Genomic DNA, 14283 nt, shown 5'->3' with positions numbered 1-14283 from the left:
TCTGTAAGATCTGCATCTTTTGACTCAATCAATTTGAGTCTCTTGATCTCGTTCCTTGGTAAGCTCCACCGGTAGCTCCACCTGCTCGTTGTTCCCATCTCTTGATAACTCGCAGAAACTTTACGAGGATCAAGTATAAAGGATTCATCAAAAGTAACATCTCTACTAACTACAAATTTGAGTAAAGACAAACAACTAAGTTTGTACCCTTTTACCCATCTACATATCCTACGAATATGGCCTTTTTAGCCCTTGGTTCAAGTTTTCCTTCATTAACATGATAATAAGCTGAACACCCAAATATTCACAAGTATGAATAGTTAGAGGGTTCACCTGACCAGACCTCATTCGGAGTCTTAAAGTCAATCGCTTATGCTGGAGACCGATTGGCAATATGTGAAGCAGTATGAACTGCTTCAGCCCAAAATACTTTGGACATCTTGGCTTGTAAGAGCATACAACGAGCCTTCTCAAGAAGAATTCTGTTCATTCTCTCAGCAACTCCATTCTGCTGTGGTGTGTGCCTGACCGTCTTATGCCTTGCGATCCCATGAACCTTACAGAAATCATTGAACTCTTCACTGCAAAACTCTAAGCCATTGTCTGTGCAAAGATACTTGATTTTTCTCTCCATTTGATTTTCAACCAAAATCTTCCACTCTTTAAATGCTTCAAAAGCATCACCTTATGTCTTCAGGAAACACACCCAAACCTTTTGTGAAAAATCATCAATGAATGTGAGAAGATACCTCTTTCCTCCCTTCGATGGAAGCTTAGAGGGACCCCCTAAATCTGAATGGATGTAGTCTAGCACCCCTCCCGTCTTGTGCTTACCAGTGCTGAAGCTGACCTTTTTCTGCTCCCTAAGACGCAGTGTTCACAAATTCAAGTGTGCTGATCTTCTCACCATTCAAAAGGTTGCGGTTGCTCAACATCTCCAATCCTCGTGCGCTCATATGACCTAGTCTCATGTGCCATAATTTTGCCTTGTCATCATTAGATAACTGCAACGTAGATGCATTTACTGAGCCAATAATGGTGCTTCCTGCAAGTGTGTAAAGGCCATCCTCCAGCTTGGCCTTCAACATGACTAAAGATCCTTTAGTCACTTTCATAGTTCCTCCTTCACTCATGTACTTATAGCCTTGTTTATCCAAAGTACCCCGGGAGATCAGATTCTTCTTCAGATCAGGAACACGACAGACTTCTGTAATAGTCCTCACGATTCCATCATTGCAATGAACACGAACTGAATCAATGCCAACTATTTTACAAGTTGCATTATTGCCCATTAATACAGTTCATCTGTTTGTTTCATAGCTGCTGAACTATTCTTTTCGTAATGTCATATGCAGAGTACAACCAGAGTCTAAGACCCATTTTTTGTCATAAACTCCACTATTGCATGATGTTGTTAATACATAATCATCATCATTATCATGTACTTGCTCAACAATTGATGCACTCGCCTTTTCTTTGGACTTCGACATAGGGCAATCTCGTTCAAAATGCCCCTTCTTGTGACAGCCCCAACACTCTACATTCTTTTTCTTCGCACGAGACTTTGATCTGTACTTCGATTTTCTCCTTCCGTGTTGGCTAGTACGACCTCTTACAAAGAGTCCACTAGCTTCGTCACTTTTGTCTCTTTCAAAATGCATACGCACATCACAAGAGTTAAGTGCTTGCCGCACTTGCTCAAGTTTGATAGGTTGTTTGCTATAAATCATTGAATTCTCAATATCACGATATTTTGAAGTCAATGAAAATAGCAAAGAACATGCAAGCGTCTCCTTGTCCTTTTTAATTCCAGCAGTTTGTAAGTCCATCACAAGTTTATTGAATGCATTTAGATGGTCTTGCAACAAAGTACCTGAATCCATCTTAAATGTATGAAGACGCCATTGTAACAACATTTTTGTTGTCACTGACTGGTCCTGGTAAAGCCGTTCCAGCTTTTCCCATAACTCTTTGGCCGTCTCTTCTGTACTTGTACTCACTTCACAGAGTACGTTAGGTGCAAGGGACAGTTGGATTACACTCAATGCATCTCCTTCAATCTTCTCCTTGTCGAAATCCGATATCTTATCGGGATATTTTCTGTCAATAGCATGGATTGAACCTTCCCTCCGCAGTAACGCCATCATCTCAATTTTCCAGATATTGAAGTTGTTGTGCCCATTAAATCTATTAATTTCAAACTTGATGGAATTCATTTTTTTTACTTGTTCTTCCTTTTCTACTACAATGTATTTGGAACTACTGAAAACCAAGTAATTCTTTTCTGATGTGGAAGTTCAGGCCGTGCTGCAACCACAGAGCATACTCAGACAGATGCTTGGCTCTGATACCAATTGTTAGAGGAAACGTGAAGTTAAAGAACAAGGAAGAACAATAATATTTAACGTGGTTCGGATCAAAATGATCCTACGTCCACCAAAGAACAACTGCACCAATATTCATTTCACTCTATAAAGAATACAAGTGAAATACTACAAGAGAGAGAACACAAATGCCTTAGAAGGTGAGAAGGCAAGTGAGAGGATGATTTGGAAATGAATTAAGAGCTACCTATCTATAGGATAAATTCATCCTATTGATCTCATCCATGACATCACTATATGTCAAAAATGTCAAGGTTAAGAATATGAAACCATTTTATGGTTTGCGTAAACTTTACCTACCAAGATACTATCTTTGACTTTTATTTTGTACTAATTATCTTCCTACCAAATATTCATGTTAATTCTCTTTCATTTAGTTTGATTCCACAACAATCAAACTAACTCTTTCACTTACACATTTATTTGCAGTAACTAATTCCTATTTCTCCATTCAAATGTGCAGTTTGACTCCATTTTTGCTGATGACAGGCAGGGACAAAAACTACATATATTTGGCAACTTCTGATTTGCTAAATGAGTTAAGCAAAGAGGGTTTTAAACTAAATGTTTCTGGATTGGCTGTGAAATGGTATGATCTTTTATCATTTGTTGTTTCTTATGCTCGTGTTGTTCCTGTCTTTGTACTAGGAGCTTCTTATTTGACCCCTACTAAAATGGTTGTAATCTTTTTCATATTATAACCATAGGTTTGTGAGCAGCAAATTCTAGAGATGACTACTAGGCTTTGTGATAAATTTCTTAATGGAAAAGATTAGCATTGTGATATTGCTAGCATAGCTTTAAAGACTTTCATATCTGAAGTTCCTTCATCATCTATTGCTCGAAACGTCATCGTCTCTGTAACACCTTGGACTTCGAGAAAGGTCTAGAAAGGACACGCGGGTAAGTCCACGAACCCAAAATGGACCATGGATCCTTAGTAGGCACCCTAGATGGTCTGTCTAGGGGTCCACCGCCCGTTAAGGTCATCGTGAGACCATCCTGGACTGTCCCTAGGCTGTACAAGTCACCCATACAGTGAGGTTGCACCCCAAGGTCACTGTGAAGGACCACGAATGCCTAGACGGTCCATGGAGCTTCACACGGACCGTGAAGTCGTCCGTGAAAGGGGTTTATCAGGTTTTGAGTTTTGTGTTAACTTCAGTCAATCAATTCTTTCAGCACAAAATTAATTAGGTTGCCCATAACCTATCAAATAAAATGTCTCCGAGTCATTTTCCAACTTCACCAAGTTTGCCTAATTCTGAGCCCGGAGTAAGAAGTAATGTTCGTGTTAGTGAGGCCCCGTCTGGCAGGGGATCATCACAACCCACTAGATGGGCCATGATGCTCTAGACGGCCCATGAAGCCTCTCGTGGGAGGCACTTGGTCAGGTTTAAGTCTTGATCGTATCGGTCTTTTACCCTAAGCATTTGGTACTTAAACTACATCGTTTTATTTCATCTAAGCCTAGTAACCTAGTCAGAAACTACCTAGAACCTTCATTGTCCTAAAATCATCTAACTTAGAAAGAAAAGAAGAGAAAGAAGCGACAGTTTTCTCTCTAGAACAAGCAAAGCTCTCCTTCAATTTCAGCCCCGAAATCCAAAGGATTTCTCCATAGTTTCTTCACCAGGTATGTGGGTATTCTGTAAGGAAACTGGATAGGGAAAAAGAGGGATTCATTAGGCTTTGGATTGATTAATCAAACGAGAAAGAGATAGATCAGCCTTGTGGGAACTAGATCAGAAAAGAAAAAAGGAGTCATCACTGATTAGGACTTGGGTTGACAATAAATACTGATGTCATGGTGTCTTTATGAAAAGAAAGAAGCATTTACATTATAAATCCTTTTTAAAATAAGCGAACAATAGTTCATGTATGATGTGTATAACAATATATAATAATTTATGTATATCGGTAAACTGCGAAATCGACCAGCTATCTGATCCTGAGTCCTGACACAGCGCCATAGTACAGACGATAAATAGGAGCACTTGTAAATTCCCAAACACAAAGGACAATAAGCAAACGAACTGGTAAACTGGTTTGACAGAATTCAATTCAACTTTTCTACTAGAAAAATCAATTCCACTTGAGATCCAAAAACTATTGCATTTTCAAGCATGTCTTGTCGTCTCTCATCTGCTGGTACCTAGAAACTTTCTTTATTCACCATCATCTTAAGGTGACTTTTTATTGTCCCAATTCTTAACAAGTTTGCATATTTCACCATTCAACATAAGTCCAAAAACAAAGGATAATAAGATAACGAACTGGTATTTGTACAATTCCTCCACCATCCCCACCCAGCCCACCCTACCCTTCCCTCCAAAAAAAAGGAGTTATCTCTTGTATATCATGTGAATTAGAGATTTCATATATTGTAATGGTACAGTGCTGTTTGCTTTGATATGCTCGGCCTCTTTATTCCTTTTCTCTGCTGCAATAGGAGATAGATGATGATCTTTGCATAAATTGGACACGGCATTCTGCAATCATAATAGAATGTCAAGGTTCCTCTGAGGAGACTAATCAAATCTTTGGTTAAGACAGTAAAGTTTATTCATGAAAATGCTCGCACAGAGAATCTGTAGAGGTTGTCTTGGTTGATGCAGAAGCTGTCGGAATAGCTGATACAGTTGGATGTGGGCAAAAGTTCTTCATGGTAGCAGTTGGATGGAGAAATGTCTAGTGGTTGCTGGTGAAGAAAGTAAAGAAGCCAGCAGGAGGATAGGAAAAGGAGGGTGATTCAGGCGGTTTTCCCTAATCGGTCTGCAATTCCTCCAAAGTAAGTAATTTTCTGATTATTTTCGTTGTCGTAATTTTACTTGGTTTTAATCTATTATATTTCTTATTTAACAATCCTTACAACTCGTCTGACCTGGAACAAGGTTATAATGATAGCCAAACTCTAGTAGTCAGAACAATTCCTATAGAAGAAGAACCCACACATGATTTGACAGCTTCTGTAGCCACAACTGTAGCTGTTCTTGCAAAAAGTCAAGAGCAGGGTAGTCTGATTGATGTCAACTTATTGGCTAGGCTTCTCCTTAGCCCAGGAGAAATATCAAAGCTGATGAATGAATGTGGCATGGCTACATGCTGCAACTGTTGCTTTCTCTCAATGTTGTCATGTCTAGGCCAGTGGATCTACTTGTTCCCTTGACCAGGACAAAACCGGATAAGGTAATTAACAAGCCCATTAATGGATGCTAAGCTCCCCATGCAGGATCTGGACAAAGTTTTGGGCCAAAGCCATCGGCAAAATCTGTGCCCTTGACAATGACTAAGCCTGAAACATCTGTGGTAAGTGATTAGTGATTTGGTTAATGAACAAGGGACCCCTCAGTAGAAACTGCAAACATTAGAGAGAGTAAGTCAATAGCCTATTCCACTGCAGACCTTGATCTAGAAATTATTAAGAAACTGATTAGCAAATATAGAGTACCTGACAATGCAGGAGGAAAACCCTTGGTTATTTCTGAGTTGGTTTCCAGATATGGTCCTACCAGCTTGCAGCCTAAGTTGTCTCTTTCACCAAATGTTGGTCATACATCTTCGATGACTAGTCACAAGGATATCAACAATTACTGCAATTCTCTGATCAAGCAACGTGGAGAAAAAACTTATCAAGCAGCGTGGATACAACACACAACTGATGAGTTTTTTCTCCACGTTGCTTGATTAGAGAATTGCAGTAATTGTTGATATCCTTGTGACTAGTCATCGAAGATGTATGACCAACATTTGGTGAAAGAGACAACTTAGGCTGCAAGCTGGTAGGCTTATATCTCGAAACCAACTCAGAAATAACCAATGGTTTTCCTCCTCCATTGTCAGATAATCCATATTTGCTAATCAGTTTCTTAATATTTTTCAGATCAAGGTCTGAAGTAGAATAGGCTATTGACTTACTCTATCAATTTGCAGTTTCTACCTGAGGAGGGGTCCTTGTTCATCAATCAAATCACTTATCACAAATGTTTCGGACTTAGTCATTGTCAAAGGCACAAATTTTGTCATTGGCTTTGGCCCAAAACTTTGTCCAGATCCTGCATGGGGAACTTGGCATTCATTAATGGGCTTGTTAATTACCTTGTCCGGTTTTGTCCAGGACAAGGGAACCAGTAGATCCATTGGCCTAGACATGGCAGCATAGAGAGAAACAACAGTTGCAGCATTGGTAGCCATGCCACATTCATTCATCAGCTTTGATATTTCTTTTGGGTTGAGGAGAAGCCTAACCGATAAGTTGGCATCAATTAGATTACCCTGCTCTTGACTTTTTGCAAGAGCACTACAGTTGTGGCTACAGAAACTGTCAAATCATGTGTGGATTCTTTTTCTATAGGAATTGTTCTGACTACTGGAGTTTGACTATCATCGTAACCTTGTTCCAGGTCAGACACGTTGTAAGGAGTGTTAAATAAGAAAAATAACAGATTGAAACCAAGTAAATAAAGACAACGAAAGCTGCAAACATAAAAAATAATCCAAAAATTACTTAATTTGGAGGAATTGCTGACCGATTATGGAAAACCGCTTGAATCACCCTCGTTTTCCTATCCTCCTACTGGCTTCTTTACCAGCAACCACTAGCCATTTCTCATTCAAATGGAATTACAAATAACAACAACAAATTCGCTTAGTCATCATACTTAAAGGCAACGACGGATAGGGTTTGGGTTTTCGTGAACACTTTAAGTACACATGGACAAGCCGACGGATCTAGGGTATTGGTAAGGGAATTTGGGAACATTTTAAGCATGAATAGCCAAGTCATTGGATCTAGGTATTGAGTAAGGGTTTTCAGGATCAATTTAAGCATGAATGACCAAGTCGGTGGATCTAGGGTATTGGGTAAGGGTTTTCATGAACAATTTAAGCATGAATGGCCAAGTCAGCGAATCTAGGCTATTGGTCATGATTTTCAGGGCTAAGCCTGCGGATCTAGGTTGTCCATCCGCTGCTATCGGGATGCACAAAAGGTAAAATCCTACTCTGCCGAGCTTATGTTATTACTCACAAATTACATACGGAAAAATCACAAATAGCACACAAGGTACCACTCCGCCGCTCTCAAGTAACAACTCACAAATCACACAGATGACACACAAAGTAAAACTTCGCTTTGCCTCTCTTATGTAATAACTGACAATTCACAAAGAGGAGTTGACTTGTACCAAGCAAGGCGAGGTTAGGGTTTTGCATAAGATTATTGCTCAAACTTTACATTTATGGTTTTGGGTAAGATTTTTGCTCAAACCTTCCATTTTTTATATAGATGAGCCAAGTTGAGGACGACCAAGGGCAAATTTGTCATTTCATAAATATTCTACAATGTTTGTTTTTAAAAAAGTGGTAATAGATTTATAATAACAATACAATCAAATATCTTTTCTTAAATGCCATTTTTATCCTAATGATGTGACATTTAATTTAGACAGGAATTTTCTATATATTTTTTTTGTAGTGTGATATTTTCATTAAACCAAAAATATCTATTAAACATTTAGTAATTTTAATATTATTTAAGGAAACGTATAATTAATGATGAAAATTTAGAAGAATTTATATATGTCTTTACTTTTAAAATTGACATATAAAGATTTTTTAATAATTGTTTTAAAATGAAGAGTTTCTATTAATTAGCTTTTTACAAACAATAATAAGTGTTAAGCTTATCTTGACATGTTTTTGAAAGAAAAAATTGAACTTATTTAAAATAAAATGTGTTTGAATAGTTAATATTTTATCCTAAAAATACTTTAAAGAATTATTGCGTAAACATATTTTTAATATTTGTTACAAAATATGACCAAAATTCGTATCTTGATTATTAAGATCATCTTTAAAATGACGTATCAAAATTTTTAATTAATTAACTTTTTAAAAACAATAATAAACGCTAAGCTTGTTTTGACATGTTTTTGAAAGAAATATTGAACAAATTTAAAATAAAATGTGTTGAATAGTTAATATTTTGTTCCTAAAAATACTTTAAAGAATTATTGCGTAAACATATTGTTAATATTTGTTACAGAATATGACCACTAAATTCGTATCTTGATTATTGAAATAATATTTAAAATGACGTATCAATATTTTTAATTAATTTGAAGAAATATAAAATTACATGACTAAAAGGAAAAACAATGTTTGACTATTAAAAAATTAATTATTCGATAATGTATTCATCAAAAGATTAAAAAATAAAAAAATTTCATTTTTATATAATAAATATTTTCTTAATATCAAATATGATAAACTATTTAACAGGAAAAATTTGACAAGAAAAAAATTTGATATTCAAATTCTAAGGAATATATAATACAAAATAAAGAAATATGAGTAGTTAAAAAATAAAGAAAAAACAAAAAATGAAAATGTCAATAGCAAAGAGCTTGAGAAATGTAGAGGAAGAAACAAAATTAAAAAATAAATAATAACTTGAAAAAGAAAAATTAGTATATTGGTTATTTTGTGGGGGTAAGATTCAAAGCTTTCTTTCACGGCATGACATTTAGAGTGTAGTATAAATAAAAAGTTAATAATATATATATATATATATATATATATATTGCAATTTTATTTCTATATACGATAAAAATTGACATAATGTTTTATATATATATATATATATATATATATATAAAACATTATGTCAATTTTTATTGTATATAGAAATAAAATTGCTCTCATAATTGTTTTTATTTTTGTGGAGCGAGAAATCAATATTTTAATAAATATTTTCAATATTTAAAATATAACATTATGATAATTGTTATTGTATATAGAAATAAATTTGATTTCATGATTGTATTTATTGTTGTGGAAGTTAAAAATTAAGTTTTTAATAAATACTTTCAATATTAATACCAAAATAAATAAAAGTATTCTATTATCGAAGACAATAATGAAATGTATCACAAAATTCACCGACAAAGCAAACTACAAACACATTATACTTAAGTTGAAGCAATAGAGATTTGAAAGATTTTGAATCGATTTCTATGTGGTTGATCTATGATTAGTATTTTATCAGATGCAAAGCTTATGGTATAAATATTACAAAATGAAGATGATAACATTGTAGAAAATAGATACCATTTGCAAAAATATATGAAGATCGATGAACTTTTTCAAAGATATCAACATTTAATATATTCCTTGAATGTGAAATGTTTTAATTCATAATCTAACGTAATTCTCTATTTTTTTGTTGCACAGAATTTTTTGGAATTCATCTTTCTCAATTTGGATTGTAAACTACGCATTTATGTCGTATGAACATTTGAAAAATGTTATTAAGTAATATATTGAAGTTGTTTACTGAAAAAAAGAAATAGTATAAAGTATAGAAATCTCATATATTTAGAGGCTAATTACATCATATCCCAGAAGTTTTCTCAATTACAAAATCTCAATTTTTTCATTGCTCTCGAATACACTCATTGTTTGTTTAATACATTACTAATGATATATATTACTTCATGAGAGAGATGTATTCGATAGAGGATATTATGTATTCGAGAGGGGATTATGATATCTTAAGTTGTGAATTTATGTAATTTTTTCAACAAAATATATGAAATTATATTGGGCCCGTATCACGGGCCTTAAATTATCTAGTATATATATATATATATATATATATATATTATTTCATCCTTGTCCTTCAATTTTTTTTGGATATATATATAATTTAATAAATAGGAGGATTGAAGATGGAATATTTTAGTGATTTAGTGGGGAAGAAAAGAAATGGNATATAAATATATATATCAAACCAATCAATTGATCCGATTATAGGGAAGGAACTCACTTAGACTTAAATTGCCTTTGTGTAAAGACTAAAGAAGTTTGTTTCCTCTTGGATACATACTTATAAGGTATTTTTGATTTTTACTTGAAATTATTGAAAATTCATAAATTTTAAGTTTTAAATTCGTCTTATCCAACAAAAAGCAAAGTTTCAACAGAATATATGACCTAACATCCACACATTGAGACATTAAAGATTTTACAGATCTAAGCTAGGATTTGTACAGTTTTTTATAGAATTGCTACTTCATAAATATAAGCATACAAATAATATTGAAGTATGTGTACGATGAAAATCGTAAGAGAAAAATATGAGTGTGAATTGATGAATAATGTTCTAATATATATTCATCACTTCCTGTGGTACCTCGAATTTCATTGAATTCTGAACTGCAAATTACATTTGAGATTTTTTAAGAAGAAAACTAGAAAACTTAAAAAACCGTAGATTAAAAATGATAGGAAACCCCTCTATCTGTAGCTAAGAAATAGTAGTATTAATAGGTTTCTTATCAAAAAAATTACAACATTTGGAAAAATCACTGCTCGTCGAAAAAGTCACAACATTTCGAAACATCACTGCTCGTCACAAGAGTCACAACCCTTTTGAAAGTGACAACTCATCGAAAAAGGCACAACCCTTTGGAAAAGACACAACCATTTGAAACAATCACAACCCTTCAATTTGGTTATGGCAGTAAAATTTATTCAGGAAAATGCTCGCTCTGAGCATCTACCTTGAACTTTTCAATACCAAGGAATGAGTGCATGAACTGAATACGAATTCGGTTATAATAATATTTTCCCATTTAACGAGCAGTTTAATTGTCAATACTGTAGCATGAGGTAAATGCCCTGTGTAGGGAGTCATTCATGGTAAAGATATAGACCAATGATGTCAATGGGCAATGGCAATGAATAAATTGGAGTACTTGCAGAGAAAACAAAATGCAGCACTAGTGCATATACACTGAGTTCACATTTTCATGTTAAGCATTTCTCTTGGATACAGTTATTTGTACAGTAGCTATTTTCAAGTAATTAGGCACTTGACAGTCAGAATGGAACTCGGTTGGTTCATCAAGATACATTAGTAATTTCTTTTATTGATCTTGTCCAACAGGCACTGCAGAAGATGCTTGATGGAACTGTTAGTATTTATTGCAAATTATTTCTTCTGTTCGTTCCAATTGCCTATTACTCTTTGTAAACATGTATGCAAGTTCATGTCTGTAGTTCCTTGACTTCAAATGTGTTTTCTTTTGAAGCATTATTCGGAGATCAATAATCTCATTTGCTCGGTTCATTTTTATTTCTTCTACAGATTGTAAGTGTACCTGACAATAGAGTACAGAAGCATCCACGAGGTGATACTATTCAAGTATACTGAATCTATAAAAGCCTCTCGTCTACTTTTTCTATTTAAAAATTGCAGGCTAACAATTTTGTGGGAAAAACACTTACAACTTGCTATTTGGACGGTAATATAGTTTAGTGCTTTTTAGGATCAATTGGATAAAGTTGGTGATGAAAAAAAATCTCTGCGAGGAAAGAAAATTTGGCCAAGGAAAATCAGATGTCAGGCACTGACCTATTCAACAGCAAGAAACAGAACGTCTTCAGCTAGACTACACATGTTGGGAGGAGGGGGAGGTCAAGTGATGATCTCACTGCATATGGACTCGTATAATTTGTCAGGCGGTTTCCAGAGTGTAGCTTCACTGGATGAGGATCATCTTGTTCAGGTTTGTCTACTCTTTTTGCCTTTCTGCAATGTCGTTTCTAGTTTCACATTTTCATGTTTTCACGATTTAATCGGCCTTTTGGGAACTCCAACTGTGCTTAGGAGGTTGATGGCCAAATTTTAAAATAGTCTTATTTTGTTGAATCCTCATAGTATTTGTTGAGATGATGTCCTATTGAAATTGGCCCAACCAGAGTGAATTACACCTGACTTTTGAATGGGGAACTTTGAGAGTTTGTTCGATTTGCTTTTAGGTGCTATCGTGGACACTTAGTTGATGACATTAAGAAGGGAAGACTAGTAAACTCAATATGTTCTGGTAAAGGTAACCTCTTCCAATATCTGCCTTTTCTATATTTCTTTGATCCTTTTTTCCATGTTGACATCAGTAAAATCATCTTTATTCCTCTAGATTTGGAGCTTGAGGTGCTGCTGCCGCCTGCCAACAATTACATTGTCAAACTTCTTCAAATAAACCTCCATTTTTTTTTGGATTCTTTGCATTTATAGTCTAGATCAGAAGTATCTTGAACTTGTAGCTTCGTATTCAAAATTTGATTTTAGTACCTTGACCTAGTGAAATGCTAAAATCTTAAAATAATAGGTTTATACATTGATAGAGAAGCCAACAAACTTATGAAAATGAAAAGTGTGAGGCTGTATGTTTGTAAAACATCATTTACACCTGTTGTGAAAAGTCTTTTTGAGGTTCAACTTGCATGCCTTGAGAAATTATTTGGTTGTGATTTTTGGACACTCGGGGAAAGGAAAAAAATATGTATAGGTCACTTGAAAATGAAAGAGAATATTTGAAGTTTATGTTCTCTTTTGCTTTTCACATTTCATATTGTTTCTTATACTCACGTTGTTCCTGTCTTGGAACTAGAAGCTTCTTATTGACCCTACTAAAATGATTGTAGTCTTTTCATAATGCATTTTGATGTGCAGAAAGGTCTGCTCAATTTTATTATTTTACTTCATCACATGAAGTTGTACTTTCTATTGGGATCTGGTGTCTCACGAGATGGACTGGTGCTGCTGATGGGAGAAAGATATGGTAATCTTTTTGCAAAATGTAGTGACAATTTGTTTTTCACTAGCTAAATTAAGGATATTTCCTGTCTGGTTTCTTAGATTTTGTTCATTTGCATGCAGTGAAGATGACCTGCTATTCACACGTGCTTCTCCTTCTCCTTGCTGCTGTTGTCCAGTGGGTTTGGGATTCACCTGAGTTCCTTTAACAAAAGCGTTGTTGCATTCAAGCTTTTTCTGGTCCTGATGTTTACACAGTGAAGACAGTGAAGGTATACAGCCCAAATTGATGGATAAAGAGATGTGATGAGTCATCTTTTCTACACTTTGTTTTTCCTCTCTAATTTCTTTAAATTTCCGATAGAAACTTTTTGCATACATAGGTCACGGTTGTTAATAAGTTTGTGATGTTTTTTCCACTGCACCACGAGAAGAATATTTGTCTATTCACAATCATGGGATGTATAATTTTTTTGATAATCGAGAAATCCGTTTGTGACCCACCCTTTGGACCAATTACAGCCTTCTAAACTCAGTGGATAATGAGTCTGTCCCTCTACCCTTCTCCACTTAAATACTGGGCTTCGCGTTCTATGGTGTGGGCTTGAACTTTTAACCTAAGCCACAAATCCTACACCTTTTGCCACCCGAGACCTTGAGGGCAATCATGGGATTTATATTGTTTGTTTAAGTATCAGTTTGTGTTGTACTATCCCGAGGCTTTGGTTAGTGATGAGGACTCAGAACGGGATTGTGATCATGTCACAAGTTTGAACCTCTATCAATTGTCGTCAACAATGAACCTGATATTTAAGTGGAGAAGGGTAGAGAGGTGGCTCCATATTCTCTGTAGTTTCAAACTTGTTGGTCGATCTGAGCATCTAATTCACAAGAAAATTTGCTGTTAGTTAGATAAAAATTGAGCCCTACCAGAAAATTTAGGTTGATCTTCACTCTTCAGCTGTGGAGGTTGGAAATGCAGCTTTGACCTATTAAATATGGTAACACTGTTGAACTAAGGTTGCTTGCCAGCATGGTCTAACTTTACGAGAAACAATCCACATCTTAGAGGAAAACTATAACCATCTAACAGTTTAATTAAATACTAGAAATCATAAATTAGAATGAGAGGATTAAGGATAAGCCAGAAGAGTCTCTGAGGAAGTAACAAAATTTTCTTATTTTTCATTGATGAGTAGAGGTGGTGGGACCACATGTAAGCAGAGGACTGCATTAGGTTACTCTTAGTTTTTGACTAGACCAAACTTGAGAATTGTTGCACTTTTTAGGATTACT

The 14283-nt window shown here is 35.0% G+C and overlaps 1 long non-coding RNA gene across 1 annotated transcript; it reads left to right on the top strand.

Moving 5' to 3' along the window:
* The first annotated feature begins 11388 nt into the window (after window positions 1–11388).
* LOC114076113 lies at window positions 11389–12246 on the top strand. Its single transcript, XR_003576790.1, has 4 exons — window positions 11389–11425; window positions 11536–11578; window positions 11702–11956; window positions 12109–12246. It is a non-coding gene; the product is annotated as an uncharacterized LOC114076113 (long non-coding RNA).
* Window positions 12247–14283: the final 2037 nt, after the last annotated feature.

The sequence above is a fragment of the Solanum pennellii genome, chromosome 2 (assembly GCF_001406875.1).
Source record: "Solanum pennellii chromosome 2, SPENNV200".
Taxonomy (NCBI): Eukaryota; Viridiplantae; Streptophyta; class Magnoliopsida; order Solanales; family Solanaceae; genus Solanum; species Solanum pennellii.
The sequence above is the reverse complement of the archived record's forward strand: the minus strand, read 5'-3'. Positions and strand labels throughout refer to the sequence as shown.